Below are 21,888 nucleotides of genomic sequence, written 5' to 3' on the forward strand. Positions count from 1 at the left end.
AAAACACTTTATAAACACAACAGCTCTTTTTAGAGCCAACCAACATCTAAACTCGCAAACATGTTATTCAACTATATTTTTTTTGTGTTTGTTTGTCACCGTGCGCGCACGGTGCGCGCACCTCGCGGTATTTTTTTCTTGATTTTTTTTTTTTGCCCGTTGGAGTCCTTGAGGATCCCCCTGAGAAAACCTATGGGGTCAGGTAGTCTCTACCTTGCCCCCTTTCCAAGATCTCCACTATACTTTTTCACACTCTTGTAAATCGAGGTGCGCGACCGGGTGAGCGCACCTCGCAACTTTTTAGGAAAAAAATGGTTTTTTTGGGCCTTGGGGGTCCTTAATGGACCCCCTGAGAAAACCTAGGGGGTCAGGGAGTCTCTACCTTGCCCCCTTTCCAAGATCTCCACTATACTTTTTCACACTCTTGTAAATCGAGGTGCACGACCCGGTGCCCACACCTCGCAACTTTTTAATAAAAAAATATTTTTTTTGGGCTTTGGGGGTCCTTAATAGACCCCCTGAGAAAACCTAGGGGGTCAGGGAGTCTCTACCTTGCCCCCTTTCCAAGATCTCCACTATACTTTTTCACATTCTTGTATATGGAGGTGCGCGACCCGGTGCGCGCACCTCGCAACTTTTTAGAAAAAAATAATGTTTTTTTTGGCCTTGGGGGTCCTTAATGGACCCCCTGAGAAAACCTAGGGGGTCAGGGAGTCTCTACCTTCTCCCCTTTCCATGTTCTGCCCCTTTGTTCTCTACAATATGTTGACTCGCACTGACAAAATGGCGGTCAACACTTCCTGATTTCCTCCGAATCGAATGTTGACAGACGTCAAATAGCAAATCAGAATTCCGCTCGTGCACAGGGGTACGCGCACCGGTGCGCGCTTATAGATATATAATTGATTTCAACGTTAATTTTCTCAGCAACTACTGTAGGGATTTCCAACATTTTAAAAAAAGCGTAATCTGCGAACCAGACTCTACCTTTTTGCCAAATTTCTTATAATTCCATTCAGCCGTTTGGGCTGTAGCCGTGTCTAAACGTCCTATGGAAAATAACATGGAGAAAACACTTTTTGGGGCCCCCCTTTTATCTCAGCCCCCACTTGACGAATCCCCCCAAACTTTCAGGTAAGTAGCGGAGCGGGCCATCTTCTTTGAGAAATTCCCAAAGATTCGTCCACCGACACCAAAGTTATTCCCAATAGAATGTTGCGGATTTCCGATGGAAACTAGGTCCTAACTATAACTACCTACTGGCGACCGCCAGTAGGTAATATATATATAAAATGCATACTAAGAAGCATAAATACACTTCTAAAATCATGTCAAAATCCCCAAATTTATAATAGCTCATCTGCAGATCACAAATATCACCGTAAAATATCACTTGCTCAATTTTGTGTCATAACCAAAAATCCACATAAATTCAAATGCAGTAAAGAAATGGATTCTCGGGTCCTGCCATATATATAAATTCACTGAAAGAAAGAAAGGTTACAGGGACGGTATAGTTAGGCTCAGATTTCTCTAAAACAAAACCATAGAAATACAGCTGTTATAGTTACCTGAGCAAACTATAACTTACATCCCTGCAACGCACTGCTTATGACCTCACATATTATATCATTCATGACATGGTCAGTGACATCATTGACAACATTACTGATGACCTCTCACATGACATCTCTAATGATATCACTGATGGTATCATCCATTGAGTGTAAGTGTTTTCTCAACGTTACTGAGACTTAAAGATATATGCTAAGCCGCAGCATAAGTTAAATAATCATTCTTTCTGTACTACTAATTAGTTATTCTAACATATCTCATCTGAGAAGCTGTGTGACTGTGTCAGTGTGTGAGTGGATGTCTTAGTGGCTGAATGGGTGTGTGAGTTGCTCTATGGATGTGTTAGTGAGTATGTGGGTAGCTGAATGGGTGAGTGAGGGATGTATGAGTGGCTGTATTGGAAAGTGAAAGGGTGTGTGAGTGGATGCATGGTGATTTAGTGGCTGTGTGAGTGGCTGTATGGGTGAAGGAGTTGCAGTGTGAGTGGGTGTATGGGTGAGTGAGTAGCTGTTTCAGTGGCTGTGAGGGTAAGTGAGTGGGTGTGTGAGTGATTGTATGGATGTGTTAATGGGTATGTAAGTGGTTCTGTGGGTGTGTGAGGGTTGGGTCAGTGGATGTATGGGTAAGAGAGTGGGTGTGTGAGTAGTTGTATTGGTGAGTGTGTGGCAGTGTGAGTGGCTGTATATATTACTGTGCAGGTGTGTGAATGCAAGTATGAGTGAGGGAGTAGCTGTATGAGTGATTGATTGAGTGGGTGTGTGTGTGAGTGGCAGTAAGGGTGTATGAGTGGGTGTGTAAGTGTCGGTATGTCTGTATGTGTGAGTGGCTGTATTGGTGAGTGAGTGGGTGTATGAGTGGCTACATGGGTCAATTAGTGGGATGTGTCAGTATCTGTATGAATGAGTGGATGTGTGAGTAGCTCTATAGATAAGTGATTGGTTGTGTGAGTTCTTGTATGGTTCTGTGAATGGTTATGTGAGGAGTTGTGTGGGAGTGGGTGTATTAGAGGTTAAATGGGGTATGAGAGGTTGTGTGAGTGGTTCTGTGGACGATGTCATCAGTGATGTCATTTGCGATATCCTTAAAAAATCTTTTTATTGTTTTATAAAGTCAGACTTGATCATAAGTAAATTAAACCAACCTACAAGTACATACAACATTTTAGACTAGGGATTAACCCAAAATTTAGAGCACATTATAATTATATCTGAAATATGCAGAATGGTAAAGGAAGGAGAAGAAGAAGGAAAGACAAACAAAAAAAGAGCAAAAGTAATAATAGAAGTACATAAATGGGTATATGACAGCATATTTGATCAGCAATTACAATAACACAAATATTAGGAAACAATCCAAGACAATATCAGGATTTCAAACAAGACCACACTGCAAGGGCTATTGATCAGGCAGATTGATTTGCAGTGCTAGAATTAGCATTAATATGTGGATCCCACCTGCAACTAGTCTAAGTATGGTCAAATGTTTTTTATTGATCGAGACCCCCTTGATTTTGCCAATGTCAATTTCAACTCATATATTTGCATTATGATTGCCCACCATTTAGGTATCCTAGGAAGCAATATAGAGATCCAATCTCTGGCAATGCAGAGCCTGGCAGACACAATGATTATGGATAGAATTTATTTCAACCCAAGATCAACTTCCATTCTATAACCTAACATGATCTCCTTATGTGTAAACTGTATGTCGTGGCCAATACAAAAGGAAAAAGGTGGGACACACCCTCCAAAAATCCTGCAGGATAGGGCAAGCCGCAATCATATCATATGTAAAATATCTGCTGCCGTACAGCCACATTTAGGGCACTTGGTCTTATACACCCTGCAGTTTCTGGTCCACTTTGAAATATTATCATGCATGTATTATAGTATATATATGTGTGTATATATATATATATATATATATATATATATATATATATATATATTTATATATATATATTCACTGAAAAAACCATAGGTTATAGACCATATATAGTTAGGAATTAGCATTTAAAAAACCTTATTTTACTCACACAAAACCATTGAAATTCCATATATAGTTAGTTGCAGTAACTATATATCGCGCACCCGCAATCCACTGCTGATGATGTCACATATTACATCATTCATGACATGGTCAGTGACATCACTGATGACATCACTGATGACATCTCAAATGACATCACTGATGACATCACTGATAACAACATCCAGTGATTTTATGTTTCTGTAAAGTTTAAATATGTCTTACATATTGAGGTGCATGACTGACTGTATGAGTGAGTGATTAAATGTGTCTCACTGAGTGCATGGGTTAGTGACTAAACTGTCTTAATTTGTGCATCATTATGTCTGTTGTTCTGTAAACTGTTGCATGTGTTGATCAATAGCTATATGAGTAACTATATGGGTTATTGATTGATTGTCCAAGTATTTGTATGGGAGACTGAGTGTGTGTGTGGCTGGCTGGGAGGTGTGTGACTCTGTGCAGATCAATGTGTACTTATATCAATGATTGTATAACAAGGTAAGTATGTGTTAGTATATGTTTCAAAATATAAGGTGCTCTATGTTTAACTGTATAGACAAGAAAATGGAAGTGTGATTGATTCTTTACAGGACTGACTAGGTGTGTGAGTAACTCCATGGATGAGTGGCAGAGTGTGAGTGTCTGTATAGGTGTATGAGTGCATATGATAGTGTTGTAAAGATGAGTGATTGTATGTATGAATGATTGTATGGGTGAATGAGTGAATGTGTGTGTAGACGTAGGAATCAGTGAGTACATATGTAGTAACTAGTATTGGTGTGTCAATGGTTTCAAAAATTATACTCTGTATTTAACACTGGGTGAAACAGAGGTTATATTAAAATATGAGGAGATGCATTGTATTGTCACATGAATGATATCATCAGTGATGTGGTCATTGATGTCAAATGAGATGTCATCAGTGATGTCATCAGTGATGTCATTTGAGATGTCATCAGTGATGTCATCAGTGATGTCACTGACCATGTCATGAATGATGTAATATGTGACATCATCAGCAGTGGATTGCGGGTGCGCGATATATAGTTACTGCAACTAACTATATATGGAATTTCAATGGTTTTGTGTGAGTAAAATAAGGTTTTTTAAATGCTAATTCCTAACTATATATGGTCTATAACCTATGGTTTTTTCAGTGAATTTTCAAGGTTTTGTAAATGCTAATTCCTAACTATATATGATCTATAACCTATGGTTTTTTCAGTGAATTTCAATGGTTTTTTAATAGCAAATATCATAAGCTGTCGAATGTCAAGGACGTGGTAAGTGAAAACATTTTCGTGTTTATGCACACTGATCTGCTTTGAATGTTGCCCCCCCCCCTCATTTCTATTAGGAGTACTCTCTCTTTGCACATAGTTAAGGGTAGTTAACGCAGGCCTTTGCCCCCGTTGTAATACGTCGTGCCTGCTTCTCTCTCCATTTGATTGATTGTTATCCAAGTATTTACTGTTTTAGAATTGGTTCTCTTTGGTTCATTCTCTATTTACAAACAAACACAGAGTCGCAATACTCTGTTTAGTCTTTGCAGATAACGAAAAATCGTGTAAAAAAAAAAGAAAAGGAATCGAGCAAAATCAGTAGGCCACTAACGGGATCTCTTTTTGACCTCGCTAAAATAGAAACATTAGGAACAACCCCTCATGACAAATACAAAACTAGTGAAATGAACTGAACTCCACACAATGATGGCTGCAAAACAGCTCGGCTCCGCCACCCACCCCGCCCAAAATAACGATAAAGAGCGGCTGCCATGATTGGTTGCGGAATGGCCACGACGGAGCTACGAAATGGTACTGCTCTCATGCTAACCCCAGCTTCAGTCTGAAACATCCAGAAACACTGTAGACTACCAATTCGATCAGTTCCGGTAGCGCCCCAATGTAACCCGGTAGAGAAGAACTAGCCCTCCCCTCTTTGACTGATGGTTCTTGTTGCCTGTCCCTTCTGTTGTCATTTAACAGAACTATTTAGCCTGCTGAAAGGGGTTGTGTTCCGACCGCTGGTTGGTGGAGACATTTTGACTATATTCTGGACCTGCGTTATCGCGTAATGCGTCATATGACGCGCCGCGTTAGCGCATCCGGAAGTCATCCGGGGCGCGCAGCGCGTAACGTAAGCATAACAAGTCATGTGACTTGTTAATAAAACTTTTCATTGGTTCATTTTACTTTTCTTATTCTAATGATGAAAGGCTTGGTCATATGACCTAAAAATTACGCTTTTTATTACTTCCGAACATTATTTTTTCTTAAATATATGTTATAATGTTCCAGGCTAATGTACTTTCCCGGAAAATTTACAACTGTCCCGCAAGTAAAATATATTCTTTTTTCGAGAAAAAGAGCGTTTCTTCGTCCCATGACGGAGCCGTTGAGCAAAAGAGGGTCGACCTGCTGTCTTAGTCGCCGATACGCCTGAATATGAGATTCTTATCGATCACTTTATGTTGCAGGAATAGAAAACACAACAGCCCTTGACCATTTATCTTTACTGCGTTCCTTCGTATTATACCTTTTACCCTTCATGTAATTGGTCTGCTTTATTTCACTTGCCTTTTAATGATTCTAAAACAGTGACTATTATTAAAAACTTTACCAATGTATATACTACTACCATGTTTTCTTTTAAAAACCTTTATTGTGAAAATTTCATTATACAAATACGAGCCTATAACCACGTGGGCCGGCCACGGAGCAAACTGTAATCGTATATGATGAGTACACATTTACACTGTAGAGGAACGTAACGGGCGGGCCATTAGGTTGCAAGAACTAAGGTGTCTAACAGTTACGGAATCGGTGGACGTACATTTTATAATTAAAATACGACAGGGCCAGTTACAATAAAATTATCTAGATATACATTTGCGGGCAAGTACCATGGGTGACGTTAATTCGAACTTTCAATAGTACAGTAATCAATAACACATCAGAACTTAATATCAATAGGGATGTCGAAATATTCAATCAATTCTCGTCCCCGCCCGCCATGTGCTTCAAAACTGCATACGTATCTCGTGATTTCAAGGTTCTGCAACCAGTACACAACAAGGAGTTACGAGTCCCATTTATTCCGGCGCCATTTTGGGCGAGGACGGGCAGGTCCAGGATATAGTCAAAATGTCTCTACCAACCATCGACTATGATGATGTTCATATGCTGTATTTATTAGAGTAACACTCATCTGTCCACATGAAATTAATTTGCCACAATCTAAACATGTCATTTTAATCTTTCCAAAGTTCTTCTAAATATTTGGGACCGTTTCCCTTGCCTCTGATGCTGTCAGTGCCACTTCTTTGATGAATGTACTAGCAGGTCAGGGGTTCTCCTCCAAATCTCTCTTTTATGCAGCACTATAATTAATTGGTGCCACCTCTCCATATGACGATGCATGGTATAGTTACCATAACTATTTTTTTTCGGTTCCTCTGGAGAGTTCATCGTGGCAGATGAAGCGTGTAACGTACCGGGCATTTACCTTTTTTTGCATGTACAGGAAAGGAAAAAAAAAATCGAGCGTCCGAGTTCTAAGGTGTCCCAGGGCCATTTTAGTGGACCAGGCCCAAATCCAAAGAACAGGCCGCCATTTTGAGAGTCCTGTTGCAGCCGCCTGTCGCTCTAGCATCAAGAGCAGCCGAAACTCAGCTGAATGGCAACTGAAACGGTAAAGGGGCGCCCCACTACAGCAGACGAGCCTCCACCTAGGAAGGCCCGTTCACGCCGCCCCCCCCCCCCCCTTCGGGCACCCCACGCCGTTATTCGGAGCAGTATTGTAGGATGGCCACACCAGTGCGGCAACTTGCTAGACATCACCTCGGTGGTAACCGAATCTCAACGCCTTGTGGTGTCTTCTATTCAGAAAACATTGTTATGCTGCCTTCGACCTATTCGCCGCAAGTGCGCACACAACTCAACTGCATAGCTTGCTAGACACCACCTCGGTACCATCCGGATCTTGGAATCTCAGCGCCTTTTGGTGTCTTCTCTTCAGAAAATATTGTTGCGCTGCCTTTGGCCCCATTCGCACATCGGTCCGCTACTGACGCCATCTCACAAGCTAATGGGGCGCCCCACGCCGACTTTCAGCATTGTAGGATGACCACACCAGTACAGCAACTTGCTAGACATCACCTCGGTGCCATCCGGATCTCGGCACCCCACTGCAGATGAAGTGCCTCTCAACTATGAAACCACCACGGTGACATCCGGATCTTGGCGCGTTGTGCTGCCTTCGGCCTATTCGCACATCGGTCCGCTACTGACGCCATCTCACAGGCTAATGGGGCGCCCCACGCCGACTTTCAGCATTGTAGGATGACCACACCAGTACAGCAACTTGCTAGACATCACCTCGGTGCCATCCGGATCTTGGCATCTCAACGCCTAGTGGTATCTTCCATACAGAAAATATTGTTGCGCTGCCTTTGACCCCATTCGCACATCGGTCCGCAACTTAGACATCACCTTGGTGCCATCCGGATCTTGGCATCTCAGCGCCTTGTGGTGTCAGTCAGAAAATATTGTTGCGCTGCCTTTGGCCCCATTCGCACATCAGTCCGCTACTGACACCATCTCACAGGCCAAAAGGGCGCCCCACGCCGACTTTTACCATTGTAGGATGGCCACACCAGTGCCACAACTTGCTAGACACCACCTCGGTGCCATCCGGATCTTGGCATCTCAGCGCCTTGTGGTGTCTTCTATTCCGAAAATATTGTTGCGCTGCCTTTGGCCCCATTCGCACATCGGTCCGCTACTGCCGCCATCTCACAGGCCAACGGGGCGCCCCACGCCGACTTTCAACATTGTAGGATGGCCACACCAGTGCGGCAACTTACTAGACACCACCTCGGTGCCATCCGGATCTTGGCGCGTTGTGCTGCCTTCGGCCTATTCGCACATCGGTCCGCTACTGACGCAAACTCACAGGCCAACGGGGCGCCCCACGCCGACTTTCAGCATTGTAGGATGGCCACACCAGTGCTGCAACTTGCTGGACACCACCTCGGTGCCATCCGGATCTTGGTGCGTTGTGCTGCCTTCGGCCTATTCGCACATCGGTCCACTACTGACGCAAACTCACAGGCCAACGGGGCGCCCCACGCCGACTTTCAGCATTGTAGGATGGCCACATCAGTGCGGCAACTTGCTGGACACCACCTCGGTGCCATCCGGATCTTGGCGCGTTGTGCTGCCTTTGGCCTATTCGCACATCGGTCCGCTACTGACGCAAACTCACAGGCCAACGGGGCGCCCCACGCCGACTTTCAGCATTGTAGGATGGCCACACCAGTGCTGCAACTTGCTGGACACCACCTCGGTGCCATCCGGATCTTGGCGCGTTGTATTGCCTTCGGCCTATTCGCACATCGGTCCGCTACTGACGCCGCCTCACGTGCCAACGTATTTTCTCCGCATTTTATACCCTATGCCGCATAACAGGTCATGTGACTTGTTTATAAAACTTTTCATTGGTTCATTTTACTTTTGGTTTCCTAATGATGGAAGGCTTGATCATATGACCTAAAAACAACACTTTTCATTGGATGAAAACTTTTTTTTTTCCCAAACGATGAAAGCCCCACCTTGTTTCTGGATGTTTCAGACTGAAGCTGGCTTCAGCATGAGAGCACCACCATCTCGTAGCTCCGTCGTGGTCATTCCACGAGCAATCATGGCAACCGCTCCCCACCAGAAGCCTACAGGAGTCGGGGGCCCCCAAAACTTTTGATAAATCCTCAAGGCGGAGGGGACGCTTTCGAGAATGGGGTCCAAGACCTAGCAGACAAGCGTCCGATTTCCAAGGTGTCCCAGGGCCATTTCAGTGGACCAGGCCCAAAAAGGAAAGAGCCTGCCGCCATTTTGAGAGTCCTGTGACAGCCGCCTATCGCTGCACCGCAAGAGTGGGCGCAACTCAGCTGAATTGCGGCTTTTGACACAGTGGACCAAAAACGGACGGAATGGCAACTGAAACGGTAAAGGGGCGCCCCACTACAACAGATGACACTCCACCTGGAGAGGCCCGTTCACGCCGCCTCCCCCGGGGCGCCCCACGCCGTTATTCGGAGCAGCATTGTAGGATACCAAAACCAGTGCGGCAACTTACTGGACATCACCTTGGTGCCATCGTTCTGCTGCCTTGGAACTATTCGCACAACAGTTTGCTACTGATGACCCACCCCCCGCGACGCCCCACGCCAGAAATCTGGACGTTGTGCTGCGTTGGGACTATTCGCACAGCCGACCGCTACTTCGTTGTTTTTCCCTAAAAATGTTTATATGTTATTACTGTTTTTGTTTTCTTGTATATATTTATAAGTTATTAAAGTTTTATAATCTTACTACTTTGTTGGAGTGCTATATATTTTTAATGTGACACATAATTGTAAAAACTTTGATGTACAAAGAGTCATCCCTGGAATCTTCCGCTTCAGGCTCGGTCCCCTCCCCAATCACAATACAGGATGGTTTTCAGATAATAGGAACGCGTCTGCTGTGACGGATCTCATCGAGTGTGGGCCTTGATCTACTATAACTCCTTTGAAGAGGGGTGATTCTTTACAGCTGGGGCCATAAACTACATCTGCAGGGCTAGCTGATACCCTAGGACCGGCCTGGACAATCGGACACAGAGGAAAAGGAGTGTCAGAGGGTGCGGTAGTGAATAGGGCGAAAGGGAGGTGTCGGGCGGGCACAGGGTGTGATTCTCAGGGAAGAGCAGCGCAGATGGGGGGTGGTTTATTACCCATGCATAAGACAGAGAGCGGGGGTGACCACTGCCTGGGGGAGATGCTTGCGAGGGTGGGGAGTCATGCTAAGGATCGACAGCGTGCACAGAGTGGGTCTGGTCAAGGCATCTAAAATGACTGCCGTGCACGACAAAAGTGTGGCATTTGAAAAAAGGCAAGATGGCGCAGACAATGTTTTTCAACACTTCCTGATTTCCTTCGAATCGAACGTTAACAGACGTTGGGGCATATTACCAAAGTTAAGCGATATTTATCCCTAACGATGCTTAGCAACGATTTTTTTACCGCTAAGCATCGTCAGAAATTATCGCAGATAAACCTTGCTATTATCAAGGTTTATCGCAAATACGATAAAAAACGACCGCAATGCATTAATATCGCTGAAAACTCAGCGATATTCATGCATTACCGAGCTAATGCTCTTAGCCATGTTATCCACCTCCCATTGGATAACATGCCTTAGAACTGCTCAGGGCAGGTGCTAGCTTTTGGAGATATTCGCGCTTATCGCGAATATTTCCAAAAGTTGATAATAGGAGATAGCGATGTTAGCGACTGTTTCCAGTCGCTACCATCTTGGCATGCCCACTTTGCATGTCATTAGTGATAAATATCACTCACATGCAAAGTGGGGCCCAAGATGGTCGCTATCTCCTACTAGCCGTCGCTAACTGGTGTTAGCAACAGCTAGGTAATACAGATATAATTTTATCTCCGCGAAGCGGAGCGCTGTTACAGATATATATCTTTTTTTGAACGTTAATTTCTCAAAATCCACTGGAGCACATATATTGAGACCTAGCAAAGGCACATCAGACTACCAGTCCCTACAATTTTGCCAAGTTTCGTGCAAATCCATTCAGCCGTTCGATTATTATTATTTTATTTTTTTTTGCCTCGCGGGGCCCTTTTAAAACCTCCACATCAAACCTAAGAGGTCAAGGAGGATCTACTATGCCCCCTTATGGTCATTTGCCCCTTCGCTTTGGCCTCCTCTTGTCTCTCGATCCTACCGAGAGACAAGATGGCGGCCGCTACGGACTGTTTGCAATGTTTACAGACGCCGGAGAACCAATCAGCTTCGCAAACCTCCGTTATGCGAAGCGGAGCGCTGTTACAGATATATATCTTTTTTTGAACGTTAATTTCTCAAAATCCACTGGAGCACATATATTGAGACCTAGCAAAGGCACATCGGGCTACCAGTCCCTAATATTTTACCAAGTTTCGTGCAAATCCATTCATCCGTTCGATTATTATTATTATTATTTTTTTTTGCCCCGCGGGGCCCTTTTAAAACCTCCACATCAAACCTAGGGGGTCAGCGAGGATCTACTATGCCCCCTTATGGTCATTTGCCCCTTCGCTTTGGCCTCCTCTTGTCTCTCGATCCTACCGAGAGACAAGATGGCGGCCGCTACGGACTGTTTGGAATGTTTACAGACGCCGGAGAACCAATCAGCTTCGCTTCACAAAGCTCCGTTGCGCGAAAAGTACGCGAACTGGAGCGCTGCCCGGTCCGCTGTTACAGATATATATCTTTTTTTGAACGTTAATTTCTCAAAATCCACTGAAGCACATATATTGAGACCTACAAAAGGCACATCGGGCTACCAGTCCCTCCAATTTTGCCAAGTTTCGTGCAAATCCATTCAGCCGTTCGGGCTAAAAGTGAGGCCAACCGCCCAATGGAAAACTCAATGTTAAAAACACGTTTTGGGACCCCCCTTTTTTCTCGGCCCCCCCTTGACGAACCCCCCCCAAATTTTCAAGGGCTGCTCAGAAACAAAATGTGCCATTTTCCTGAAAATTTCAGCCAATTCCGTCCACAAACGCCAAAGTTATTAGACATAGAATTTTCAAAAATCCCATAGAGAAAAAATCCTAACTATATATACCTACTGGCGACCGCCAGTAGGTAATATATATATATATATATATATATTTTCTGAAACAAATGCCCAAGATCTTAGGAAGGCACACTACTGTTCGCTATTCCATCCGGATTATACTTTTCACTTGCCTCATTTTCCGATTATGTTCAGGTTTGCCGACGCGTTTCAGGTCCTCACGACCTCTCTTCATGGGCAGTTGAAGATGTGACAAACACTCGTTTCTTAAGCCAATTTCCGCTTTTTATTAACCACTTGGCCCCCTATTTGGCCTCACGCTTCATAAATTACGGCATTGCTTTGTGGGGAATGTAGTTCCAGAACGAGGCTGTTGCATCAAAGTCATTTTAATGTCATTATTTCCTTTTAGTAAGGTGCGGAAAGTAAAAGGCAAGTGCATTTAAAACGTAGCTTGCAGTGCTGCATTTTGAAAAGGATCAGTTCCTTCTCACAGCCTCCCATCGTGTAAGGGGATGGTGCTCCTCCCCACGGTTCAGGCGTCCGTGTGAAATTTTCTGAAACAAATGCCCAAGATCTTAGGAAGGCACACTACTGTTCGCTATTCCATCCGGATTATACTTTTCACTTGCCTCATTTTCCGATTATGTTCAGGTTTGCCGACGCGTTTCAGGTCCTCACGACCTCTCTTCATGGGCAGTTGAAGATGTGACAAACACTCGTTTCTTAAGCCAATTTCCGCTTTTTATTAACCACTTGGCCCCCTATTTGGCCTCACGCTTCATAAATTACGGCATTGCTTTGTGGGGAATGTAGTTCCAGAACGAGGCTGTTGCATCAAAGTCATTTTAATGTCATTATTTCCTTTTAGTAAGGTGCGGAAAGTAAAAGGCAAGTGCATTTAAAACGTAGCTTGCAGTGCTGCATTTTGAAAAGGATCAGTTCCTTCTCACAGCCTCCCATCGTGTAAGGGGATGGTGCTCCTCCCCACGGTTCAGGCGTCCGTGTGAAATTTTCTGAAACAAATGCCCAAGATCTTAGGAAGGCACACTACTGTTCGCTATTCCATCCGGATTATACTTTTCACTTGCCTCATTTTCCGATTATGTTCAGGTTTGCCGACGCGTTTCAGGTCCTCACGACCTCTCTTCATGGGCAGTTGAAGATGTGACAAACACTTGTTTCTTAAGCCAATTTCCGCTTTTTATTAACCACTTGGCCCCCTATTTGGCCTCACGCTTCATAAATTACGGCATTGCTTTGTGGGGAATGTAGTTCCAGAACGAGGCTGTTGCATCAAAATGCAGCACTGCAAGCTACGTTTTAAATGCACTTGCCTTTTACTTTCCGCACCTTACTAAAAGGAAATAATGACATTAAAATGACTTTGATGCAACAGCCTCGTTCTGGAACTACATTCCCCACAAAGCAATGCCGTAATTTATGAAGCGTGAGGCCAAATAGGGGGCCAAGTGGTTAATAAAAAGCGGAAATTGGCTTAAGAAACGAGTGTTTGTCACATCTTCAACTGCCCATGAAGAGAGGTCGTGAGGACCTGAAACGCGTCGGCAAACCTGAACATAATCGGAAAATGAGGCAAGTGAAAAGTATAATCCGGATGGAATAGCGAACAGTAGTGTGCCTTCCTAAGATCTTGGGCATTTGTTTCAGAAAATTTCACACGGACGCCTGAACCGTGGGGAGGAGCACCATCCCCTTACACGATGGGAGGCTGTGAGAAGGAACTGATCCTTTTCAAAATGCAGCACTGCAAGCTACGTTTTAAATGCACTTGCCTTTTACTTTCCGCACCTTACTAAAAGGAAATAATGACATTAAAATGACTTTGATGCAACAGCCTCGTTCTGGAACTACATTCCCCACAAAGCAATGCCGTAATTTATGAAGCGTGAGGCCAAATAGGGGGCCAAGTGGTTAATAAAAAGCGGAAATTGGCTTAAGAAACGAGTGTTTGTCACATCTTCAACTGCCCATGAAGAGAGGTCGTGAGGACCTGAAACGCGTCGGCAAACCTGAACATAATCGGAAAATGAGGCAAGTGAAAAGTATAATCCGGATGGAATAGCGAACAGTAGTGTGCCTTCCTAAGATCTTGGGCATTTGTTTCAGAAAATATATATATATAAATATATATATATATATATATATATATATATATATATATATATATATATATATATATATATATATATATATACAGTTTTGAATAGCTGCAATTTTAAAATAATAGAGTGTATTGAATCTCCTACAGTCTCTAAAGCAGCAAGAATGAGTAGTACCTCATCAGACAGAGCCTTACTCCGCTTAGCAGCAAGACCAGGACTGTCGTTGTCCATGTGTTCGCAAAAGCTGTGGCAGATGGTGCTAACAAATTATTCTTAGGCTCCTTAAGCAGGCAGGTGAGCGTGTCCGAGCCTGCAAAACTCTTTGTAAGCTCACAGTCAATCATAAAGAAGTCCCTAATCTGTAAACATATAAAAAAGAAACGATGGGGAAGATTGAAGGAGGCCTGGAGACCAGAGAATGAGCAGAACCCATTAAGATTGTAAACATGCCCCAAAAGCTCAACCCCATAATGGGACCAGGCTCTGCCCACTTGATCATGGAATATAGCCGAAAACATTGAGCTGTCCCATAGAGGTGTATCCAGGTGCATGAGTGGAAAAGCTAATTTAGTGGAAATCTCACACCATATTTATACTATGTCCTTAGTAAACTTATATCTGACACGCTTGAAATAGTTGGGAAACTGAGTTTATACAAAAACAGCCTTCAGTCAGGTCCTAGCACAAAGCAATAGTGAAAGGCCATAGAGTCTAGAATGCCAGCTGTCAGAAGATCATGGAGACATCCGGCAAATGCCGCCTAGAAATAAATCCTAAAGTCAGGGAGCTGAAGCCTCCCTGACTATAGGAAAATGTAATAAGCTGTACTGCACATCTAGCCCACCTCTAGCCCCAAATAAAACTGCTGATAGCATATTCAAGCCATTTAAAAATATACTTGGGACCCATAGGGAAAAATCCCCCCTCAAAAATTTAATTTGGGTAAAACATTGCATCGGTCGATGAGGCTGATGGAAAGCTTGTTCCACAGTCTTAGTTTCTTTATAACAGATAGTAAGATTGGCTCATAGATTAGACACGTTGTGTCACCTGTGAGGTCAACTGGATGCCTAGATATGTGGCCGACGGTCTAACCCCAGCTATCAGAACTTCTGGTTTGAAGTTAAGAAGAATGTGAGTTTTTGCTATATTGAGTTTTTACCCTAGGAATGTTCCAAATGTGTTAGCTTCATCAATATTGCAATCAAGAGTGGCTGATGGGTTATAAGAGTAGATCGCTGCATCATCGGCATACGCAGTGATTTTAAGCTCACAGTCATCAGAGATAATAAGCAGAATGTGATCATTCAGATGCAGGGAGCACAGATATGGTACCATGTATAAATCAAATATTAAAGGAGATAGTGGACAGCCTGCCGTGATAAATCCGGAAAGGTGTAGAAGATGTCCCTGCATAGGCTAATGGAGCACAAGAGCTTCTATATAAACACTGCACCCATTTTCCAAAGCGATCACCAATGCCGAAGGCAACTATCGTTACCCAAAGACATTCCCAGACCACGCAAACAAGCGTTTTCTCAGCGTCTAAAAGTATCATACCCATATTCAAACCAGATTTCTCTCCTACATCAAATGCAGAAACAGCAGTGTTGACATGACATATGGTGTCCCGCCCAGGTAACAGCCTTTAGTGGATTGATTGGTTTGCAAAGCTTCAAGAGTCTGTCCATCATGGATTTGCAAAGGTCTGAGTGTACTGAAATTGACATAGATTCGATCACCAGAGGTGAGGAGGGTTGAGCTTTGCTTCAGAAAGCCTGTCTTAATAGAAAGTTGCAGATGCAAATCAGGATGGGATGAGAGTTCGCTGTCCTTGCACTAGAGGCAGTTGTTTTGTTGATCCAATTTTTGGAAAGTCTATGAGCCCTCTGGATATGTGAGTCTATGTCCCAATCTGAAAGATAGATAAATGCTTCCCCAAACAGCTGCACAATAAATTGATGGGGTTATCACCTTCTTTTCCTTCCAGTATGCCAAAAACACAGAGGTTATTCCATCTCTGCCAGTTTTGCAAGTCCTCAATGTTGTGTTGAATTGAATCCAAGTTGCGATTGTGACCATCTATGGACTTTTTAGCCGCTGATCATGGAGCTTGAGTTCCACCATTTCTGTAGAAAAACTCGACACTTTACTAGTAACCTCAGCAAAAGATTGCTGTATAGTTGCATTATCTGCTCTGCCTTGGGCATAGTGTTGTTGTGCCTCTGCCGGCTGAGCCCGCAACAACTGCAAGATAGCAAGGAGAGACAGTTCCTGCTCATCATTTACTACAAAGGGATCAGACAAGGCTGCTGGTTGAGAACAGTCAGAGCAGTCTTCACCTGATAAATATTAGCTAGTCTAAGAGGGAGCTCAGTTGCCTGAGCTGCTGGAGGTGGTAGGGGGCAGCTCAGTAGGCACTTACTTGTCTGCCTTTGTTGGTTTTTTAGATTCCACCTCAACAGAGGACAAGTGGAAAATTAAAGATTCCACCTCTACATTTGGCATGACGCTGTCCCACAATTGATTGCCTTTGACACCATTGCTCATGGCCTGACTCCCCAACCATGAAGGTTTTAATTTGCCAAAATGTGCACTTTTAGAGGCGTCTCAAAGCTTCTTAATCAGCTGATTAGACTGTTTTACTGAGGTGGCAGTGCAGTTCTCTATACCCTTAATAATAAAAAAAACGAGAAGGACAATCACACATGTGCGATTGCACGGGTGAGTCATAATACCAATGAAGTGTGAGAATAAGTGGGTTGTAAGAATGAATGAGTGTGTAGTCCGTAAACTTGACCAATGGTGGAGCACTTACAAAGAATATTAGAGAACTAGGAGTGGCAATGATTATATGACCGTATAGCAACATGTGTTGTGGCAGAAATTTGGTTCTGATTTTGTGTTAACTATGTCGGTAGCTCTGAACATATAGAAATTAATGTGTGTACAGTGAATCTATTTTTGAGATTTGTTCAGATTACAATACAGTAGCTTTATGAATTCTCTGAAAACTGTTTACATAATCTTTCTATTTTATTTGAAAAATAAAAAAAATGTTTTGTTTTATTTTGAATTAGGTGACACCAGTTGTAAGGAGAAATATATTAATTTTGTTCTGATGAAGGTGGTCATATCGACTAAATACCACTGAAACGCGTCGACGCTCTATTTCCTGTTAAATTTGGAAGGGTCAACAGTGTTGTGGTGACAGGGAATTAAAACTCCTGCCCTCTGTTGTGCCAAGCTAATCTGAATTAACATCAGCAAGACAAAGTCAATTGTCTAGGTTTTCTCCTGTCAGTTTATGACTCAATTTTTAACTATGTAGTATTTTTAAAATAAATTTGTGTCAATATTTTTAATGAATTTGTGTATTAGGGGTAATGTTTTTAATGACAAATAAACTCTGTGATATGTTTGAATATAATTGTTATTTTTCTTTGTAAGTGCTTTATAATTTGTTGATAGGTCAAGAAGTGTGCTTAATGTGAGTAAATAGTAGTAGCGTGATTGGCCTCTATGTTAAACGACACTAAAGGGAAACTTTTTCTTTTACTATACTGTACGCGGGTGCTCCATTCCCTTTGGTTTAAGGAGCCCCTTTCTGTGTTTTAAGATTAGCTATGTATTAGAGTCATAGCTTCCTCCTAAGAGCCCACAACAATGTTGTCTTCTGGTATAATGGCAGAGTCAGTATTGCCCTTTGGGGTAGCAGCCATTAACATGTCCACTAAGGTGGATTCATCCTCCAAGGCTGGTGTCTCCATGGAGTGTGCATGCAGGATACTGGTTGCTGAAGTGAACCTGAGCAACTTCAGAATCGAGAGACCAACCAATGATTTCTCACTATCCACTGAACACAGCGCATTAATTCATTTGGGGCAGCATGACTGGCTTCAGTACGAGCCTTGGCTGAGTTGAGAGTTAACCCGGCTGCAGCGAAGCCTGTTTGAACGTGGCAGCGCCATAATACAGTAGCTCATAGTCCATTTGCTGGCTGCTGTAGAATAGTAAACAGCCAAGTACCTGACCTAGAGATGAAATGGGAAGTTACACCACACTCAGTTGAACAGCTGCCACATATGCTGTCAGAACGTCCTAGTCAGATCAAGAGACTTTGGGTAAGCATAAAAAAGTCAGGCTGAAGCTGGGCAGTGTCAGACAGTACCCCCTTCACAGGCGCATTTCAGCCCTGGTGACCCCATCCTGGGGCCTGGAAAAAATTAAAAGAGGGGGGACACACAGCCTTCTCTCTGTAATTTTATACCTAAGGACCCCATCCCCCAGGGCCCACCTCTTCATACTGGGTGGCCTGGAGCCCACCCCGGGCACCCAATGTGGCAATGCTGGGTTCCACTGTGGGACCCTCAATTCCCCTATGGTCCCTGCCACCTCCATGCCTCCAGCGGGGGCTTGCATTGATCTCACATGCAGGGACAAGCCAGAAATAGTGCTCCCTGCATGTGGGAGCAATTATTTCATCTGCTTTCCTGACCGCTGAGCAGAGAACTTACTGTTTGCTCTCGCTTGGCCCATTATTGGTTCCAGGATGGGGTCCACGCAGCCTCCTCTGTTGTTATTACAGGGCCTGCCCTGGGGAGGTGGTGGTCCCAGGAGCCAAAAATGCCCCGGAAGGGGGCCGTGCAGCCCACCTCCATTTCAAATTCTGGCCAGGCCCTGGGAAAGTTGTTGTCCCCGGGCCATTAATGGCCCTACGAGGGGGGTCCACATGGCCTCCCTCCATTCATTTATATGTTTGTTGCCAGGGAGAGGGCCAACCCCAGGGCACTGAACTACCTAGGGAGGGTGGCCACTCGCCCACCCTCCTCTATTTTACTATATCGGCCTTGGTCCCCAAGAGGTGGTGTATATACATATATATATATTACCTACTGGCAGTCACTAGTAGGTAGTTATAGTTAGTACCTAGTTTCCATAGGAAACCCACAACATTCTATTTGGAATAACTTTGGCGCCGGTGGACGAATCTTCACGAATTTCTCAAAGAAGATGGCCCGCTCCGCTCCTTCCCTGAAAGTGTTGGGGCATTTGTCGAGTGGGGGCTGAGAAAAAAGGGGGGTCCCAAAACGTGTTTACCGCATGTTATTTTCCATAGGACGATTACACACGGCTACAGCCTGAACTGCTGAACGGAATTACAAGAAATTTGGCAAAATGGTAGAGTCTGATTCGTAGATCACACTTTTGCTTCAATGGTGTAAATCCCTCCAGTAGTTCCTGAGAAAATCAAAAGAAAAAAATATATATATCTAGCATTCCGAGCACGAGCTGCAGGCTGATTGGCTGTCAACTGTCTGTCAACACTCCAAACCAGAAATTGTTGGCAGCCATCTTGGGACCAATATACATGATAGCACCTCATTAAAAAGCATTGCACTTAATAGAAGGTTTTAAGACTTTAGTTACATTATAAATCATTTGTTGATAGTACCATACTAATTTTAGGAATTGTGGTGTGTTCTAAGGTGATTATACCATGTGAAAAAGTCTTCTGCTGGGATATCATGAATCATGTTTTAGAGAAAACTATTTTCTCATGCTTTTCCCACAGAGGTTTGGAAGGTGATCTATAAGCTAAACTGAGAGCATATTTTCTGTAAATTCACATTATCTTTCTCAGTCATGTGAGAATGAAGTCTGACATTCTCAGTAAAACATGTACATCCAACAAGAGCGCTAACAGTCCTACTTATGACAAACGTATGGCACACCTGAAGCCATCTTGAATGGAATAAAGTGGTAACTCTTAAAACATTTAATTTAATTTAAAAAGGAACAAAATGAGGGGGTTCATTTTGCCACAGAAATTATGATTAGTGCTGCAGAAAGAAAAATTACGGCACATTTTGACTTCTCAAATCCTCTTCTATTTCAATTAAAAATTCTGACATGCAGACTGAAACATGCACTTTAAATACCAGCAGCTGACTTCCCTGGTAAGCAGTATCTTTACTACAGTGATCTAATGAGCAACTAGAATGCTAACATTCCGAATTTATGGCAAATGTGTGACACATCTGAATGCCTTCTTGATGGTACCTAAGTAAGCAAGCATTGAAAATGCAATAGGTTTCGCCCTCGCTTAAGTTAAAGCAATTCTGTTTGTAATTAGGTGGCTTTTTAGCTTTGCTTGTATTAGTGTTTTTCAAACTTTCATGTACATAACATGCATTTGTATGCGTATATGTATATGTATGCATGCATTTATATTTGTATTTATATAGATATGCATTTTATATATATGTTTAATAGTTAATAATAATCTTTATTTGGATATAAAATATCCTTAAAAGAGCACCTCGGAGATTCCAACAGCAATACACATTATTGAGAAAGAAAGAGGGAACTTGACATAAAAACAATGGTTAGATAAGAATCTTCCAAATTACATTGGGGGCTTCAATAACATATGGGTGATTAAAAAACAAATTGTGCAAAACTGCAAAGTCAACATGGCGTTAAAACACAAGAGGTTTGTGGTACTAACAATTAGCAATGTTGAGCTAGTAGATACAATCTGGTGTTCAACAAGTAGCAGCAGGTTATGATAAGGTGTGGTCAGATGAAAACAATTTTGGCAGCATAAAATAAAGTGTGATTTAGTGTAGACTATTGCTTAAAAGAAGAGGGCATTGGCGAGCCCTTCCGGTTACCGAGTAAAATTACGGTACGCATGACGTATAAAAGCTGTAAGGCCTTTATTTAAAGCTGTGTTTCCAGGGGTCAGAGCTGCGATAATTGCCTGTCTGCAGGTCCGAATTCCAAACCTATTCCACTCAGTTTTCAGTTTACATCTGCGCTGTGACATAAGAGCGGGGCAAAGACAGACCACATGCTCCAAGGTTTCAGCCGTCTTGTCACACCCTCTGCACGATAGATCCTCTGACGTACGACGCCAAGAGGGCAAATCTTTTAGAAATTGCCAGTCACCCAGTCTGACAGCCATGAAGTTGAGTTTTAAGTACAAGGAGTAAGTGCAGGACAGATAGGAAGCGGGAGATATCCGCCCGTAAGAATTCTTTATTACCCATGCGTGTCTGCGTTTAGCGAAATGAGCTTTATCAATAATTAGGGATCTCATTCTGATACATTTCTTAATGCTGGTTTTAAATACCGTCTTGCTGGGATTGAGGACCCATAGGTCGCCCGCAGATATTTGCTGAATGGAATCCTTAAAAAAACGGCCGTAAAAGCCACCTGGGTTTTTCTGGGAGATATCTAACCACACTAGTGATTCTAATGAACCTGTGTCTGCTTGTCTACGTTTGTGGCACAGATTTAGATATGTGCCGATGTTAGAAATTTCATAATTTAATAAGCCCAATTCTAGTCTGATCTGGGCGGCAGAGGCAGTTTTAGGCATGTGGAGGACTTTTTTGTAGATTTTGGTCACATGTTGGTTTAAATTGGTATTTAGTTTACCCCTAAAAATCTCGATGCCGTACGACAGAGTCGGCCCGATTTTTGCTCTCATAACTTCCAATAGTGGTGATAAACTTGGGCCAGA

Source organism: Lissotriton helveticus, chromosome 9 (genome assembly GCF_964261635.1).
Source record: "Lissotriton helveticus chromosome 9, aLisHel1.1, whole genome shotgun sequence".
Taxonomy (NCBI): domain Eukaryota; kingdom Metazoa; phylum Chordata; class Amphibia; order Caudata; family Salamandridae; genus Lissotriton; species Lissotriton helveticus.